Here is a 16,158-nt window from a genome sequence, read left to right on the forward strand (position 1 = left end):
CAGGCGGTTAGTGATGCACCTTTTTGTTCCTCTATAAGCAGAAACAGTTACTTGTAAGCATCACTAAGCATTTGTTTTCTTTTCTCGCACTCACGCTAGCGTTTCTCTATGTCATAGTTTTGTTTTTATTCTACTTTTATTTCTCCTACAGAAACATATTTATAACTAGTAAAATTTAATGAAAAGCAGTCTTCAAAAGTCATGTGTTTGCTCAAAAATTTTTAACTGTAATAGAAAGTTAAACTGATCAAAAGTCCTTTCGTGAAATGTGACATTCATGCCTTTACAGTGGACTGGAGCTGAATTAAGGTGCTTCCTATATTTCTAAATCAAATGTTAGGGTGGAATGGGGGAATTATGATGTTAATATGAATGATAGGAAAAAGTAGATCAATTGGATTTAATAACATGTGCTGGAGATTTTTTTGTAACTAGACTTTGCCATTTGAAAGAGGTTAGAAGGTTTTATGCGTAGGCTGCTTAAAAATAGATATAATTAATTTCAGTTCAACAATAGTGACTGTTGTTGAATAGATCCTGGGCCTGAGAACAGAGTTGTTGTTTTACTAGTACATCCGTGACTATTTTCCAAGTGGAGGCACTGTCTGCTAGTCAAAGGCTATGTTAAATCTTCAGTTCCTAAGTTAATACTGTTGCCGGCGGGACAATCTTGAACAAACCTAGGCTTTTAGTACAATACAATTTTTGTAAAGAATTGGTTAGAAGTTACCATCCACAGCTCATGTTTTTCTGATGTTCAGATCTTGTTGCACCCCTGCTCCGGTATCTGTAGATCCCATCAAGCCACGTGGTGAAGCAGGACTGCGGTTCCCATACGGGTACTCTGGGAGCTATTGTATAGGTAATGTTTTGTATCAGGCTGGAATCAATTGTATGGGAGCTGAGGATAAGGTCAAGTGGAGGACAAATTACCATTGTTGTTCTACAGCAGCAGTTAACACTGATCGTTATAGAATCTTTATTGCAAAATGATATACATTCTGGCATTGCACTTAATGGATTCTGCATGACAAGTAGTAAAAGTTATGAATGACTTCTATCAGGCTTCATTTTTTCCTGCTTTTTAGTTAATATTACAAAGCCTGATGTAATTATCCATTTGGCAGTTCTCCTTGTCAATCATCTGCTGATTCATAAGCCAGTCAAACAATTTATTACACACTGGATCATCTGTGAGGACTTTCTGGCACAGCTCCCAGCATTGAATTCGGTTTTCCAGGGTATCCCAGTAGCATCAGAACTATCCACATTATTCCTGGACCAGTCTTGTTTCCCTGCTGTACACACGGCTGTAGGCTTGTAGGCTGCACCTCTCATGTTGCCTTATATGACTCATACTCCTTTCCTCTCCAGAAAACAGACAACCGTACTTCTTTTGGCATAAGTTTTTCGTGGCCGAAAATGTAAGTCAGGTATATATTTTGCAGCTGTTTTGGAGATATCTGCAGTTGTGTGAAAACCTACTGTTTCAGCTTGAGGGCATTTAGTTACCTTTGTTTCTTGTGGTTTGGTACGCTCTACCTATTAGGGGGGCCTGAACCACTGCAGATAGCAGCAGAAAGGTGTAAAGGGCGAGAAAGAACTTTCTCTATACTTTTACTAGTCAAAAAAAGCTAGAAAAATTTGCTGAGCACAAACTACTGTCACACTGAAGTTCCCTCCTCAGCAACTCTGTCTCCTTGGTGCACTTCCCCTTCCCTGCTGTAGCTTTCCTCTTTGTACGGCTTTCTGAGTTTCCACCTCTGACCAGTCTTGCTGTGTGTATTAAGTATGTCCTCCTAGGTTACTAAGCACTGACAAGATAAACAGTGCACGCTGTGGAGGTCTACATCTAGGCTAAAAAAAGTAATTGTTTTCACAGATTGTCATGAGGAAATACCAGTTGTCATGTTTTCCTTTTCCAGAAAGGAAATCCAAACAACCCTCGATACTAAACTATGTATGGAAATGAAAGCCTTCAGGAAAACATGGAAGGAGTGATCCCAATATTTAACAGTACTGCAAGGTAAGCTAATTGTGTAACCTGTAACAAATGTTCTCGTCAATGTAAACTCTCACAGATAACTTTAAGATGTGCTGCGGGAAGAATTAGAAGGTGCAGAAGGTTCAAAGCAATTAGTTGCCAGTTTTTACTAGATGAACCAGTTCTCAGGGGACAAATCTTTTTGCAATCTACCCCTTCCCTGGGAAGCCCTGTTACAGCTCCACTCCCACTAGAGCTCTAGGCTGTTTCTCTCTCAAACCAAACCCTAAGCAAAACCAAACCCTAATTAGAGATAAATGGTATTGTTAAGCCCAAGCTAAGCCTTAGCACAAGTCCCTCGTTCCCATCTTTAATGAGGAATTTCTCAGTTGAGAACTCTTCTTGACAACCTGTGCCTTCCATTGGTAGCCTTAGCAAAAGCCTCTATACTCAAGCCAAATGAAGAAGTTCTTAAGAAGAGATCTGATTGCAACTTACCTCTTGCTTTGGCAGCCCCTTTTCAGCCCCACTTCGTCTGGAGCTTCAGAAAATGCCTCTCACTCAAACGCAGTTCATACAGGGCTGGGCTTGAGAGAGAGAAAAAAGCTAAGTCTGGATTGGGTTACAAAAGAGCTGCCAAAGGGAGGGGTGTGCTGGAGAAAGTGGTGTCCCCTGAAGAATTCTTAATGTAGGGCAGGTCTTTGGTTTTAGGCCCAAGCCCTTGCCTGTTGTTAGGGTTAGGTTTATGGTTAGTTCTGGGAAAGAGACATTGTAGAGCTTCAGTTGGGAGTGGAGCTGGAAGAGGTAGGCTGCAGACACATTTCTCCTATGAGAACTTGTCCCTCATCTTTGGCAGTCTCTTTGCAGCCACGCTCCAGCTGAAGCACCAAGGCTTTGTCACTCTTTGTCACTTAGCCTGAGCCCCTCAAACATGGCCCCAAAGAAAGGGATCTAAGGGGAGAGTGCTCTAACACCTTATTGGGAGAGTTTGAATTTTTCTAGCAACAAGAGAGCTGTGGAGAATGTTTGACTTGCCTTTTTCCAACCTCTCATTCTCATGGTTGTCTTGTGAAAGGGGAGCTCTTACAGAGCTTGTATTTTAGTTGTTGTAAGTCATCCTGTCAATTTTGTTCATACCAGCTGACCTTCACTGGGCTGTACGTCACAGTAAGTCACTTAAAGCCAACGAAAACAGTTAGGCTTAGACTAGTGATGGACCACCATCTGTTCAATGTTATAGCCTGCGTAGAAAATCAAGTAGAACATCTAATAATTTTGTTTTACATTATGTAATTACTGTAGAGGCTTTTCATGCAACTGTGTGACTTCTGAGTTAGCACAAGGTGTCATTATAGTTGCCTTTTCTAAAGAGAAGGAAGTTACCTAAGAGATTCAGTTCTCTGCTCTGATTGTTATTCAAAGTACAAATCTTTTTTCTACTTAGCCATTAACCTATATACACATAAGCAGACACTTATGTGGTGACACAAATTCTGTTATAATTGTCACTTCTGTTGGTGTGCTGGAACTTTGCCCTGTCTCTTGCATTTCCCTTTAATTAATATAGATTTTCACTTTAATGCAGTTCATAGCTTTTTATCAAAGCTTTCACACAGAAACCTGAGAGTTTTAATGTTTCCTTTTACCTTTTAACAGATGTAATTTCAGTGCTTGTGGGAAATGTTAACTAATGAGAATGTTTTGAAGTAATTTGTAGGAATATATTTTTACAAATGATAAATTAAATGGGAACTTATTTGCTGACCACTTATTAGTCAGGGGTAGGAATTGAGAGATGTTAAACTGTTACTCCTCTTAGGTTTATGCTTAAATATATAACCTCTTTTTGAAAAATTATTTGTCAGGATTTTTTCGCAGTTATTTGTGTGTTAATAAAATAATTAAAAATTAATTACAGGACATTATCCAGAAATAGGAATAAAAACTAGAGTGAATTTGATTGGAGGAAGGACAAATGCTTGGCCAGAAGTTACACACAACTTACTCTGAAATCAGGAAAATCCTAACTATCATTTTCCATGTTTTATTCATTTTTACTCACCTCAGTTTTCCTTAGCAGTCACTGAAACTGAAGAAAGAAGTGCCAGAATCTCATGCAGAAAGGGGCTCTTACTTTATTTCTAGACAAAATGTAGATAGAAATTGCTGAAAATTTTGGTAGGATGTCTTTTATTTCTTTTTCTTCTTTTTTAATCAAAGGTGCGAAAACAAAATAGCTAGCTTTCAAAATAGCTTTTTTTTAAAATTATTTTTCCTTTTACAAGTCAAAGAGCATCTGAAAACTGAAGTGTATGTATCTTTAGAAAAAGGACAGCCCTCAGACACATCATGGAAACCAGATGACAGGGACCATTTGGCATAAAAATTAAAGTAGTAGGTGTTAACTCTACACTGTAGTAGTAGGTGTTAATGATACACTGTATCTGAAAATAAAACATCACTTGAAAACCAAGGTCGTTTCTTAAGAGGATGCTGAAGCTCCCTGTGTAAGACTGTCCGTTTTTTTATTATTCTGTTTGGCAGTGTTGGAGGTAACAGCAGTAACTTTAGATTAACATTACCAAGGTTAACACTCCATTGATATGAATGAAGAAATTCAGATTCATATTGAGTCCTCTAGGTATGACAGGACTAATGGATTGTAGTTATCAAGGTTGCAGAATGACAAAGGGCTAGACAGACTGGCTTAAAATCTCAGCAGTTCTGCTTTTCTGCCACATGCCTATCAGCAAATTTTTTACAGGACATCTGGGCTGCATCACACTGCTTTTTCTAACGCTGGAGTAGTGACAGACAGGGGATTAAGATTTTCTTCCCACTGGAAAATTCTCCATTACTACAGTAGGTCATAATTAAGTCAAAATGGCATTCTTGCTCTCTCTCCAGGAAGAAGCTGATATCCTGACTCCCATGTTCACCGCGTGCTCAAGTGAACAGTGTCTATAAGCTGCTCCAAAGTAGCCCCTTACTTCTCTGGGCATTGATGAATTCTGGTCTCTGTGGTGTTGGAGCTATTTGTTTCCTGGGGCATGAAATTTAGATAAACTCAGCATACAAACTGTTGGGAGAGATTGGCACTGTGAAGTTTTGCAAAATAGTGGCAATAGCAATTGAACATGTGCTCTTATTTCAGTGCTACAACTGAGATAGTGAATGAAATTCTTATGCATGTGAGCAAGAATAGAGCAGTCGGTATGATTCTGATATTATCTCTGTATGTGAAATAAGTAAGACAAATGTGTAAAAGTCTGCCTTTAATTGATGCTAAAAAAACTGGGAAGTATGCAGAAAGTAATTAAGAACTACCTGATCTAAGTTCCAAAGACAAAGCTCTTTTCGTTAGAGGCCTGAGAACTGTAATCTATATTTTTTTTCCAAATGAAGTTTAAGACGTGTTGAAGTGTACCTCATAGCAGATGACCATTTAGAGGTAACAGAAAAGAACAGGAAAAGACCCAAACATTAGAAATTCAAATAAGAAATAAACCGTACATGTTTAGGAATGAGTTACTAACCTCTGGAATGGCTTGTCTAATGATGTGAGAGATTACCAATTACTTCTAAACTTGAAACCAAGTTAGGTCCACTTTGCTTGAAATCCTTGAATTTTTCATGTCTTCCTGCACGTGAAAATCATTGGTTTATTACTAATCTATAAAAATTATCTTCTTTCCATCAAGTCAGATTGTGAAGCACTCATAAAGAGCAATAGGACATTGCTACTCATACATGCATCTCTTCTTTTAAAAATAAGATTGTGCTAAATTGTTTGCCAAATACCAGTATGTGATAGTGTCTCCTTAGAAGAAGCAAAATGCAAAAAGTAGTTTTTCCACGTGGGAAAATGGTATCTGCTTTTAAACTGACAAGTATGATCCTGTGTGGTTGTGAATGCTGAAGAGGATTCCCTCTCTATACAGTGCATTCATTTCAGCATTACTATTTCAGCTTGCCTTCAGCAGACTTTTCGATTCGGCCATAAGTTAAACTCTCAGTGCTGTAGCTGAGCTTCGCCTTGGGAAGTATGTTCCTGACTGCTTCCATTCTGCTTTGGCCTCTCACCTTTAAACCGACATTCTCTTTTTCACTTTGCCATTTCACTATTGTGCTAATGAGCTTTTCTTCTTACCTGAGATGGTTATTGTGCATCTTTTTGCTTTGTTGATACTCCATTTACAGCAAAGCTCAGCTAAAAATAAGTATTTTCCAATGCCCATTTTCTTATTTTCTTACTCTGATTTTTGTTATGTGTAAAGAGATATGTGCCAGTGGCTTACTACACCTCTTGTAAATCATTGATAAACTCCAGTCAGAAGAGTGGGGGCACTTTATGATCATGAAACTAAGCTTGTTACTGCTTGGTGTTTTTTTTAATATTATCTAACAAACCAAGTTGTCTTTTTGAGATCTGTCCTTGTGAATCCAAATTCAGGATTAAGTGTGTTATGCTGTATTTGGATGTTCCTGGAAAGTATTCGGGATATATTTTAGAATCAACTAACAAAATACATATACATTATTTTTACACATTACGCAGCATTAATGCCAAATGTGGCAGAGCCATTTCTAACAAACTTGAATTCAAGAGGCATCTGCATTTTGCTTTTTGGTATGAACATTACATTTAGAGACAAAACAAAAGATCTGATAAGGAGCTGGTATTAGACTCCAAATAAAGTTCAAGCCATGAGTTCTGATTAAATCTGGGGAGTTTTGATTCACATTTATATTTGATGTCACCAAAATCTCATTAATTATTCTCAAGCTTTAGTGTTTCAGTCTTGAGATGATACATAAAATGGCTACTTGGTATGTTGTATAATCTGACTAAAGAGAAAGGGACTCAGGTAGAAAGGGACCAGCTGCCTTCTGCTCAAGATTGAGAAAGGCCCGAGATTCCAAAATAAGAGTCTTTGCATTCCTTGAAGCCAGCTGTGTACAATGGAATACTTCATGCTTTTTGACTATGATTCTGACAATTTCAAGCCTCATGTTTGGAGGTATTAAGGAATATGTGCATCATCCACAACTTCTGTGTAAGGAGTGGCCCTCAGCTCACACCCCCATTCAGATTACCTGGTGGGAGATCCACCTTGACTCACCCCAGGCTGTGCCATTTCTTTATGAGGTCCTGATCTGTTTTACTTTCCAGCCTCAGACATGAGAGAGGTACTGTGGTCACTTAAATCTGCTGTGTTGGCTGGCAAACAGTTCAAACAGACAGAACAACCTGCACAGATGCATCTAAACAGACAAATACAGAGTTTGATTTGAGCAGAAACATACTTTGGCACTTAAATACAGCAGAGATCTAGGATCACAGGAGAAGAAATTGAAAGTGTTGCAGCTGATCTTCTGGAAAACTTAAAATACCTTTTTTCTTTACTTAAGCTTCTAAATGTTTCTCAAATGTATTTCAATCTCGGCATCTATCTATAGATAGATGGCATCTATCTCAGAAATTTTTCATCCAGCTTTGTCAGTCTTCATGTCACCGTGAGTTTAACAGTCAATCCCATTGTGGCTTGATGGAAGGTGACCTATCTTCTTCGCAATTATCTTTGACTGTCATGCACAAGCAGGAGCGTTGTTGAATCAGAACCTGTTTGTGCAAGTTTCTTTATTATCTTTTCCCCCTTGGGAGAGCATTATTAGCTATACTGCTAGTGTACGTGGCCTGCTGATTTCCCTCACAGGAAATGTCACTTTTCATACATAGGACCCAAAACAATGCTCATGGACATCAATAAGAGACATTGTGTTTATTTCAGTGCACTATGTCCAGATTTCCCTAAGACTGTATCCTTTTCCAGTTTCATTTGATAAACATCTCTATGAAAGAAGGAGTAATTTTGCAATGCTACTGTTCTTGTTAAAAGAAGTGGTTCACACTTCATCCTGCTTTCCACAAGTTCTGCTTATTAAATTCTGTTTTGTTTTCTTCTTACTCTTTGGAGTTCAGTGAGTGTGAATAGTAAGGAATTTGGGACTCATTCATTTCTTCCATGTAGGTCTTACTCAATTTTTGTGCAAATTTTTTTGAACTGCTCTCTGTAGAAGCATTTGAACTGTTGCTTCCCTAGACCCTTGTTCTACCACATCTCTTCAAGGCATTTAGTGTTTGTTTCTCCTGGTCCTGTTTTTTATTTCTTTTTGGAGATCTTCCAAGTGAATGCAATATAATCTGATGAAAACAGTTCTCCAGTTCTCCTTTTTCCTCTTGTTTTTCTACTGGAAGGTGATGACAGTAGGTTCTCTTGTTCATCTCATTTCACATCATTAATTAAATAATCTGAAATATTTCCCTAATTTTTCAAATGAAAGGTTATCAAGTTTAAACATTCCTGGCTCTTCTGCGTGTGTAAGAGGCTCCAGAGGTGGACAGCGCTTTTGCTAATTCAACCTGTAGGATGGTTGTGTATGACCCAATTTTATTCACATTGAAATCTATTAGAAGTTTGCTGTTGACTTTCCTGTCGTTAAGATCAGTCATATAGACAGGTGTTTTTTCAATAAACACTTAAGGAGGAGGAAGCAGTACTGTACTGAAGCACATTATATAGTCAATTGCGCAATGGGCATAATTTACTGTGAATGCAGCTTAGGCCCTGAGAAGTCCTTTTAGGCTGGAAGGTGGCTCCCAGGGCTGTCCTCTGCAGAACAGTTGTATGGACTGGTAAGTAGATTTTAATTTTAAAGGTATTGAGGGTAGGACTCGTGTGGAAATTATCCCGTAAATCAACTCTAAGAATCCGGTTACAGACCACAGAGTTACTGACTTAGCAGTTTTATCTAAACCATTGATTCTTGAGAGCTTTAAGGATAATTTGCTTAAATCAAGGTTACCTTAATTATGGAAACTTGATTAATTGCTGCAGTGCTCTGGCTTTCTTAAAACATATTAATCCTAATACAGGCACCTGAGTACCAAAGCCTTGACAAATACCAAGTGTTGTGTATATGGCATATAATTTATGTTATCAGCAATGTTAACTGTTAGGTTCAAAGACACGCTGTTTCCACCAAGTGTTACAGCACCATTTTGTGTAATTGTTCCTGACTGGCCTAGCAATGTGTATGACAAATGAACTGTAATACAGTCAAATACCCAGGAATACATTGTGCAGTGCTTGCAGAAATGCAGCACATCAATACAAAATGAGCAAGAAAGAACTGAAGTTGACTTTGATTGGAACGTAGGGGAATAGCGTAGTTCTGCTCCCCGTGTTGTTCAAACAACGTGGAAAAGCAATTTATAACTCAATAAAGTGCTGGATGTACTTACCTGAAATTGCAAAATAGAGCTGCCTGCATCTGAAGTTCAGATGAAATCATATAGTGTTCTTTGTCTTCTACTCCTTTCATTTAATCTCTTCTCAGAAGGGACTAGGTGGCTAAGGGACTTAGCAATGAGATCTGGCACTTTTCCTTTTTCTTGGTGACACATTGCAAGCATTCTTAAACTGTGCTTTAGTACTGGAATGACACTCAAAAGAAGAAACAGTTAAGCAAGCGAATGCTTTATAAATATTCAACATTAATATTTTCCTTCTCTCTCTTACGTTTGCCAGTAATGGTAAACTGTCAGGTTAATATTCCCCTCTGCAAGTCTGTCACACCATTCCTGTCATACATGACATCACATTTCAGCACGATAGTTGCCTTCAGCATTAGATTCAGAATTGTCTAACTGCCAGCTTAAACAAACAAATTTGGGATTTTTTTATTGACAAGTGTTTCTTAGCTTGTTAACTTTTTGACTGTTTGGCTGAACATAATGGGCATCACTTAGTTTTCATAGTTGCTCACCATTTCGCTTGCTCGAAAGACAGACACGGCTTGGGTTTTCAGCGATAGCTGAGCAGCGAACAGCATAGCTTCAGAAAAGTAGGTACATGAGTGATAATATATACATACACCCACTTACACCCTCACAAGCAAATAGCTTTATAGGGGAAATTTACAAAAGTGCGTAGGTTTACAGATGAAAAACCAGGAGGCTGATGGACTTGAGATGCTTAGGCACATTTATCAGCCTCACTAAGCACCCACTTGAATGTTATAGCATCTAAATACCATTTAAAATATAGCCTTGAGCAATACTGTGCTCCTTTGATCCCCAGAATAACGAGAGCGAGCCTGAAGGCAGTTCTATATCATGTGGGTTATTTGAGGTTCTAGTAATTTGTAGCCAGTCATGACACTGTTCCTCCTTTACACACACGCCAAGAGCTGGGGTGGGTGGTGGCGAGGGAGCTGCCCTGTGCTGCCTTTGTGCTGTGGAGAGCCTTGCTGCGGCGGAGAGCCCTGCTGAGTGCCAGCTCAAGTGTGCTTGGGGTTGCTTGAAGCTACTCCTCCTACAACAGAGATTAAATTCAAGACGAAATTCTGGTCACAGATGGTGAATGCTCAAAAAGGAGTAAGTAAAGGCACAGTGAGTGGTTATGCAATCTTGATACGCAGAAAAACATACTGGTTTTAAAAGGGATTACAGTTCTATGAAAATGTAGGCTAAGGCTTGGTATTGCCAGTATCTAGAATTCATGCTATAGAAATATCCAGTTACCTAAGAGCAACGATGCGATGTTTGGAGATTACATGTAAGAAAAGCTCTCTCTCTCTCTCTCTCTCTTCAGTTTATTATATGACTCAGGAAATGGGTATGAAGTGTGTTTTCATCTAGTCAGGCATCTTTTTAAATAATTAGGAGTGGGAAGAGAGTCCTGTAATCTATGTCCTGGATCATCTGAGATGTAAGAAATAACGATTGAATTGGAAAATAGAGGTTCTTAGGCCTTATGTGGAGTTTACTTTGCTTCCTCATTGTTGTCCATGTTTTTGTGCATCCCTGGCAATCAGATAGAGATCCTCTGAAGAATGGGCATATCATAGAACCATAGGGTTGGAAGGGACCTCTGGAGATCGTCTAGTCCAAGCCCCCTACCAGAGCAGGGTCATGTTAGAGCAGGTCCACAGGAACACGTCCAGGTGGGTTTTGAGTGTCTCCAGAGATGGAGACTCCACCACCTCTCTGGGCAGCCTGTGCCAGTGCTCTGCCACCCTCAGGGTAAAGAAGTTCCTCCTCATGTTGAGATGGAAGTTCCTATGCTCAAGTTTGTGCCCATTACCTCTCGTCCTGTCCCCAGGCACCACTGAAAAGAGCCTGGCCCCATCCTCCTGACACCCACCCTTTAAGTATTTTTAAGTGTTGATAAGATTCCCCCCTCAGCCGTCTTTTTTTTCCGGACTGAAGAGACCCAAATCCCTCAGCCTTTCTTCATAAGAGAGGTGCTCCAGTCCCCTCATCATGTTTGTCTCTTTGCTAACAACAAAGTACCATACAGTCTCCTAACATGGGATTATAAGGCTCTGCTTAGATTTTATGATTTATTTGGTATCTAAGTGCCCTGCTTAGAAATCAGCAAAGTGTATTCATTTAAGAAAAGGTATAAATTTTTACTTTACTACGGGTAAAATAATATTTACATGGGATGTACAGAAATGCAACTTAGAGATAACAAGATATATTTTTAAGATAACACAGAATTTAATAAAAAATAGAAGGTAGTTATTTAACTAAAGTTAGAAATACTGCTTCTAAATATACAGTACATGTTAGAAATTATTCTTTTTACTAAATTTTAGATACAGAGTCTTAAATTTAAATAACGTTTAATCCTCTTGAAATTTGGGGCTTAAGTATTCTATATAGCATCCATGGTCCCAGACTGAAGTTAAATCTGTAATTTATACTTTATTTAGATATCCCAACTATAGTAAGATTGCATATAATTATCTTAATGATGGAGTACATTGCAAGTTTTCGATTCCTTATATTAAATCAGGAATTATATTGCATATGGTAAACAACTGAACATTTCAGCTCTTGCTGAAATGAATGGCATGAATAGCAGAGACCTACCATCAATAATCTTCTAAAGAGTCTATGTATTATGCCATCTAGGAGGTACTTTTTGGTGGTGATAGTAGTTCTTGCTACATAAAAGTCTGTGAACATTGTAAGACAAAGAAAAACAGTAATTCCATCTGTTTGCTTTGGGATAAGGTTGCAAGTGCTATCTTAGCCAGTGCTGTTAGATATCTTCCATGTGAGGAATGATTTCTCCAAACAGACATTTCAGCAATTACTGTTCTGTACACATCTTAACTGGGACTTCTTTCATCCCTTACACTTTTTGATTTTATTTTTCTCCTTCATTTAGGTTTTCACACTACGCTCATCACCACGGACTCTTTCTTCTGAGTCCCTTTGACTGCTCCCAGGCTGCCTGCCATCTGTGGATGCAACTCTTTATGAGCCACCCCTTCAGTTAAAGGGCTTGTGTTTGTAAGACAAACACACCCATCTACCATCCAATATACCTCTGGTTGAAAGCTGTATATTACGTTTCTCATTGTCAGTGTGCTACAGAGGTCCTGTGCACATGAGGCAGTTAGGGTGCAGAATGGTGGAGTGGGAGTTTATGGCATAGAAGCTGCTCCAAACTAACCCCTGGGGTGACTACTCATCCTACTCAAAGCAAGACAGCTCGTCCCATTTTCACTCAGCGTTCCCTACCACAGAAGCAGTCTCATTCACATGGTGGGCTACTGTGCAGTCTATTCCCTGCTTAGGCAAGCCTGAGCATATGATTTTTAGCAAAAGCACTGAAGACAATTGAGTGCTGAGAGACTGATCCTTCAGGACGTACATGCTCACAAGCCAAGTGGAGGGAACAACTCGGGAGTCCTGAATAACAGTCCTTTTAAACACTCCGAGGTATTTTATTTATGAATCATGCATTACAGTTTAAACATTAACTAATCTGCTTACTTCAAATGATGGGGCATTTGAACAACTTGGCATGCCACACATTCCCCAATGAACCATGAAGTTATAGAAGGAAAAATTGAAACTCCAAGCAGAAAAATACACTTGGAACCTTAGATGTCCTAAAGCTCAGTGCAAGTTTTTCGGCCTTTCGGAAATTGAGAACATCCACAGAAAGGATAAATTATTTCAATGGATAATCTAAGTAAAACATACATGGAGATTTTTTTTTAATAATACCACTAAGATTAAACATTTGTACTGCTGGCATTACATGGCACAAGTTATAATCTAGGTTTCCAATCAACAGTATACACAGCAGGACATCTAAAATATTAGAATATAAATTAATTAAGACACATTTTACTCCCAGACCTCAGATGTTTCACACACTGTGTCACTTGAATAGAGCAAGTAAGTCCTCTTTTAGTGTACGTGCTTGTTCTTGCTCTCCTGTAAGCTGCTAGAATTACTCATAATTGTTTTAAACAAATGAAAACTTTGACAAGACCGTGTTCTCCTTCAGGTTCTCTTTATAATCACCAGCCTTTGTATTTTGTACTTCTAGATATGTTTTTTAAAGTCCATATTATTGCTCTTTATCTAGCCCCACAATTTACTGGATTTTCTTAATTGCTTATATATTTATTTGCTGACATGACAACTTTGTGTTCTTTCTACATGCCTTTGTCATAATTGGCCTTTTAAAGACACGTGTCTCTGCATGTATATGTGACACACAGTGTTTCCTTAAATTAAGATACATTCACAAAGTTGGAGATAGAGTTTTACTTAAGTACGAAGTTCTAAAGGACAGATAATGTTTCATTAATAGGAAATTGGCCACAAAATTTAGCCTGTTACCAAGTCTGAACCATGAATTTTATCCTATTGCATTGTTATAAATATGTGATGACTTATTAGTACCGGAGCAACACCTATTGATGTTCTTATGAAAGACTTCCATGTTAAGCTTCTTGTTAAAAAGCCTTGCCGGTATACACATACTTTTGAGGATAACTTTTTTGAAATGTTTTGGGTGCTGTTTCTTTTTTATCTCTAAGGAATTTAGATTTGGATGCAATTACTGTGAGTAGGAATCACTTCAGTTTTCTCATCTACACACAGATAAAAAAGACATTCCTTGGCATCATATATAAGTACTGTCAGCTTCATAAATCTGTACGTGTTCCCCACACCATTAAAAGTTAAATAGTAATTTGTTTTAACATTTAGCTCCACCTTTGTCTCTCTTGTCTTCTAGATAAGACTGTTACCTTCGTAGAGTCTGGTGTTGCCAACCCCTATCCATAAAAGAAAGCCTTTGGGATTTCCCTGGAAAATCATGAATACGTGACTGGCCACAAGCACTCAGGATTAAAAGTAAGTAATATTACATATGAAGTGAAAGAAATTATTCTAGATTTTGGCTGTAGAAAATAAAAAAACACAGCTACCTCTTGATTTTTTACACACAGCTCCTCATCCAATTGAAACCACGTGATCAAACCTGAGAAGACCTGAAAACTCTCCTCTGAAAGGACTGACAAACATCCTTCTCCTCTTGCCTTCTTACCATTCACATCTATGGCCCATTATTCAAACCGAGGTAGGAGAGGAACTCTGAAGTCTCCGCTAAATCAGCTGAGATGGCAGCACAAAGAAACAGAAATCCCTCCAACTGAACAACGTGCTTGGTGAATCAGGTGTGGAGCAAAATAGGATTCACCGAGAATGAAATGCAAATTCCTCATCCAGTTCTCTGTGTGGATTCTCTGCAGGACTGCTTAAGCAACTTTTCTTTCTGGTGTATAACATTAGTGATAGTCAACATCTTTTAAGATCAACAACATTCAAAGCAGAAGGTGAATTTAATAATATCAGCATGGAATCTAGCTAAATTTAAGTGCTAAGAGGAGGTCACCATACATGTGCAAGATCCAAATTTCTACTGAAATAAATAAGGGTCTTTCAGGAAGCTTAATTTTGAAATGGCAAAGTAACAAAAAAAATTTGTTAACCTTACTCCACGAAAAAGGAAGTTGAACTTGCCTCCAAATCAAGAATTGGCCATATGGCCAATGTATGGTTCTATGGAGCAAAAACTTAATGCTTGCCTGTAACAAAACCATTGTGAACGTAGCGCACCCATATCCATTAGCACAGGCAGGGAAAGGCAGGAGTTCCCAGTACCTGAGTGACTGGTGGTGGCTTAACTAAAGAAAGCGTCGGTTTCAGCCCACTCAGTACTCCCTACACAACATTTGTACTTTACTGAAATGTGAAAATTTTTCTTATCTATTACCTAGGACAGTTTAGCACTCAAAGTGAAGATAGCAGTGACAAATAATCTATTTGCCTACTATATTAGAAGTTAACAAACTCATCAGGTTTGAAAATGTTTCTGTACTTAATGAACTGGTTCTACACTGAGCCATCACTAATCGATAGTCCAGCATCTTCTTTCTGACTTTTTTTCATAATATTGTTCTCCTTGCCACCAGAACCTAATAGTGTGTGTCTGTTAGGATTACAGCTACCAAATGCTGATTTGAGCTCTTCCAGGTAACTGAGAACTTTCAAATCATTTTTATGTACAAGATAAACTTGTCACGATCAGTAAAGATCTCTGTCACTTTTCGCATTGACTTTCTTCCCTCTATGCTTTTTTAATACCATCAGATCCCAAGGAACTTGCAATTTAAAAGTAACGTGTAAAAGGAAAAGTAATATGCTGATTCCCTGAGTTCCTGCTGCTACGCTGTCAGATAAAAATAAAGCACAGTAAGATGAAAGTGATCATTTCAACAATTTTATGACTGTCAAGAGAAAAAAAATAAAAAATCTCCGATTTCCTTGCCTTAAATGGAGTCTCATCTGATTACCAGAAAGGGTAAAGACTCAGAGCTTTAGAATCAGATGCTGCTGTTCACTCTTAGTCAGCACCTTCCAAAAGTCGACTTCCTATTCTTAACCTGGATTTCAGGGACACCTTACTTGATCTCTGCATACCAGGAACAGCCAGGTGCTTCAGCTGGTGAAACCTGGTTGTCAGTCATCTGTCTACAGACGTGTGAATAGTTTTAATGATAGTTCAATTTTTCCAGGTAAGGAAATTAGTGCATGGCTGTGCATTGGTGCTAATGCTGATATTTGCACTGACAGTGCTAAGTGATGAGAGGCGAAGCATCTCAAAAGGTGTCATGGGTTATTCTGCTTGTAGAAATCCTTCGATTTTGGCAAACCAGGATGCAATGTCAAAGGCAAAACTGGATGCAGTATCTAGCCTAACATCTGGAATAAAAAAGAACATTTTATTTAT

General features: G+C 38.4%; 1 long non-coding RNA gene across 1 annotated transcript; it reads left to right on the forward strand.

Moving 5' to 3' along the window:
* Positions 1-1,922: 1,922 nt before the first annotated feature.
* Positions 1,923-15,573, forward strand: LOC128907623 (uncharacterized). Its single transcript, XR_008465676.1, has 3 exons — positions 1,923-2,026; positions 14,101-14,219; positions 14,315-15,573. It is a non-coding gene; the product is annotated as an uncharacterized LOC128907623 (long non-coding RNA).
* Positions 15,574-16,158: the final 585 nt, after the last annotated feature.

Source organism: Rissa tridactyla, chromosome 3, assembly GCF_028500815.1.
Source record: "Rissa tridactyla isolate bRisTri1 chromosome 3, bRisTri1.patW.cur.20221130, whole genome shotgun sequence".
Classification (NCBI taxonomy): Eukaryota; Metazoa; Chordata; class Aves; order Charadriiformes; family Laridae; genus Rissa; species Rissa tridactyla.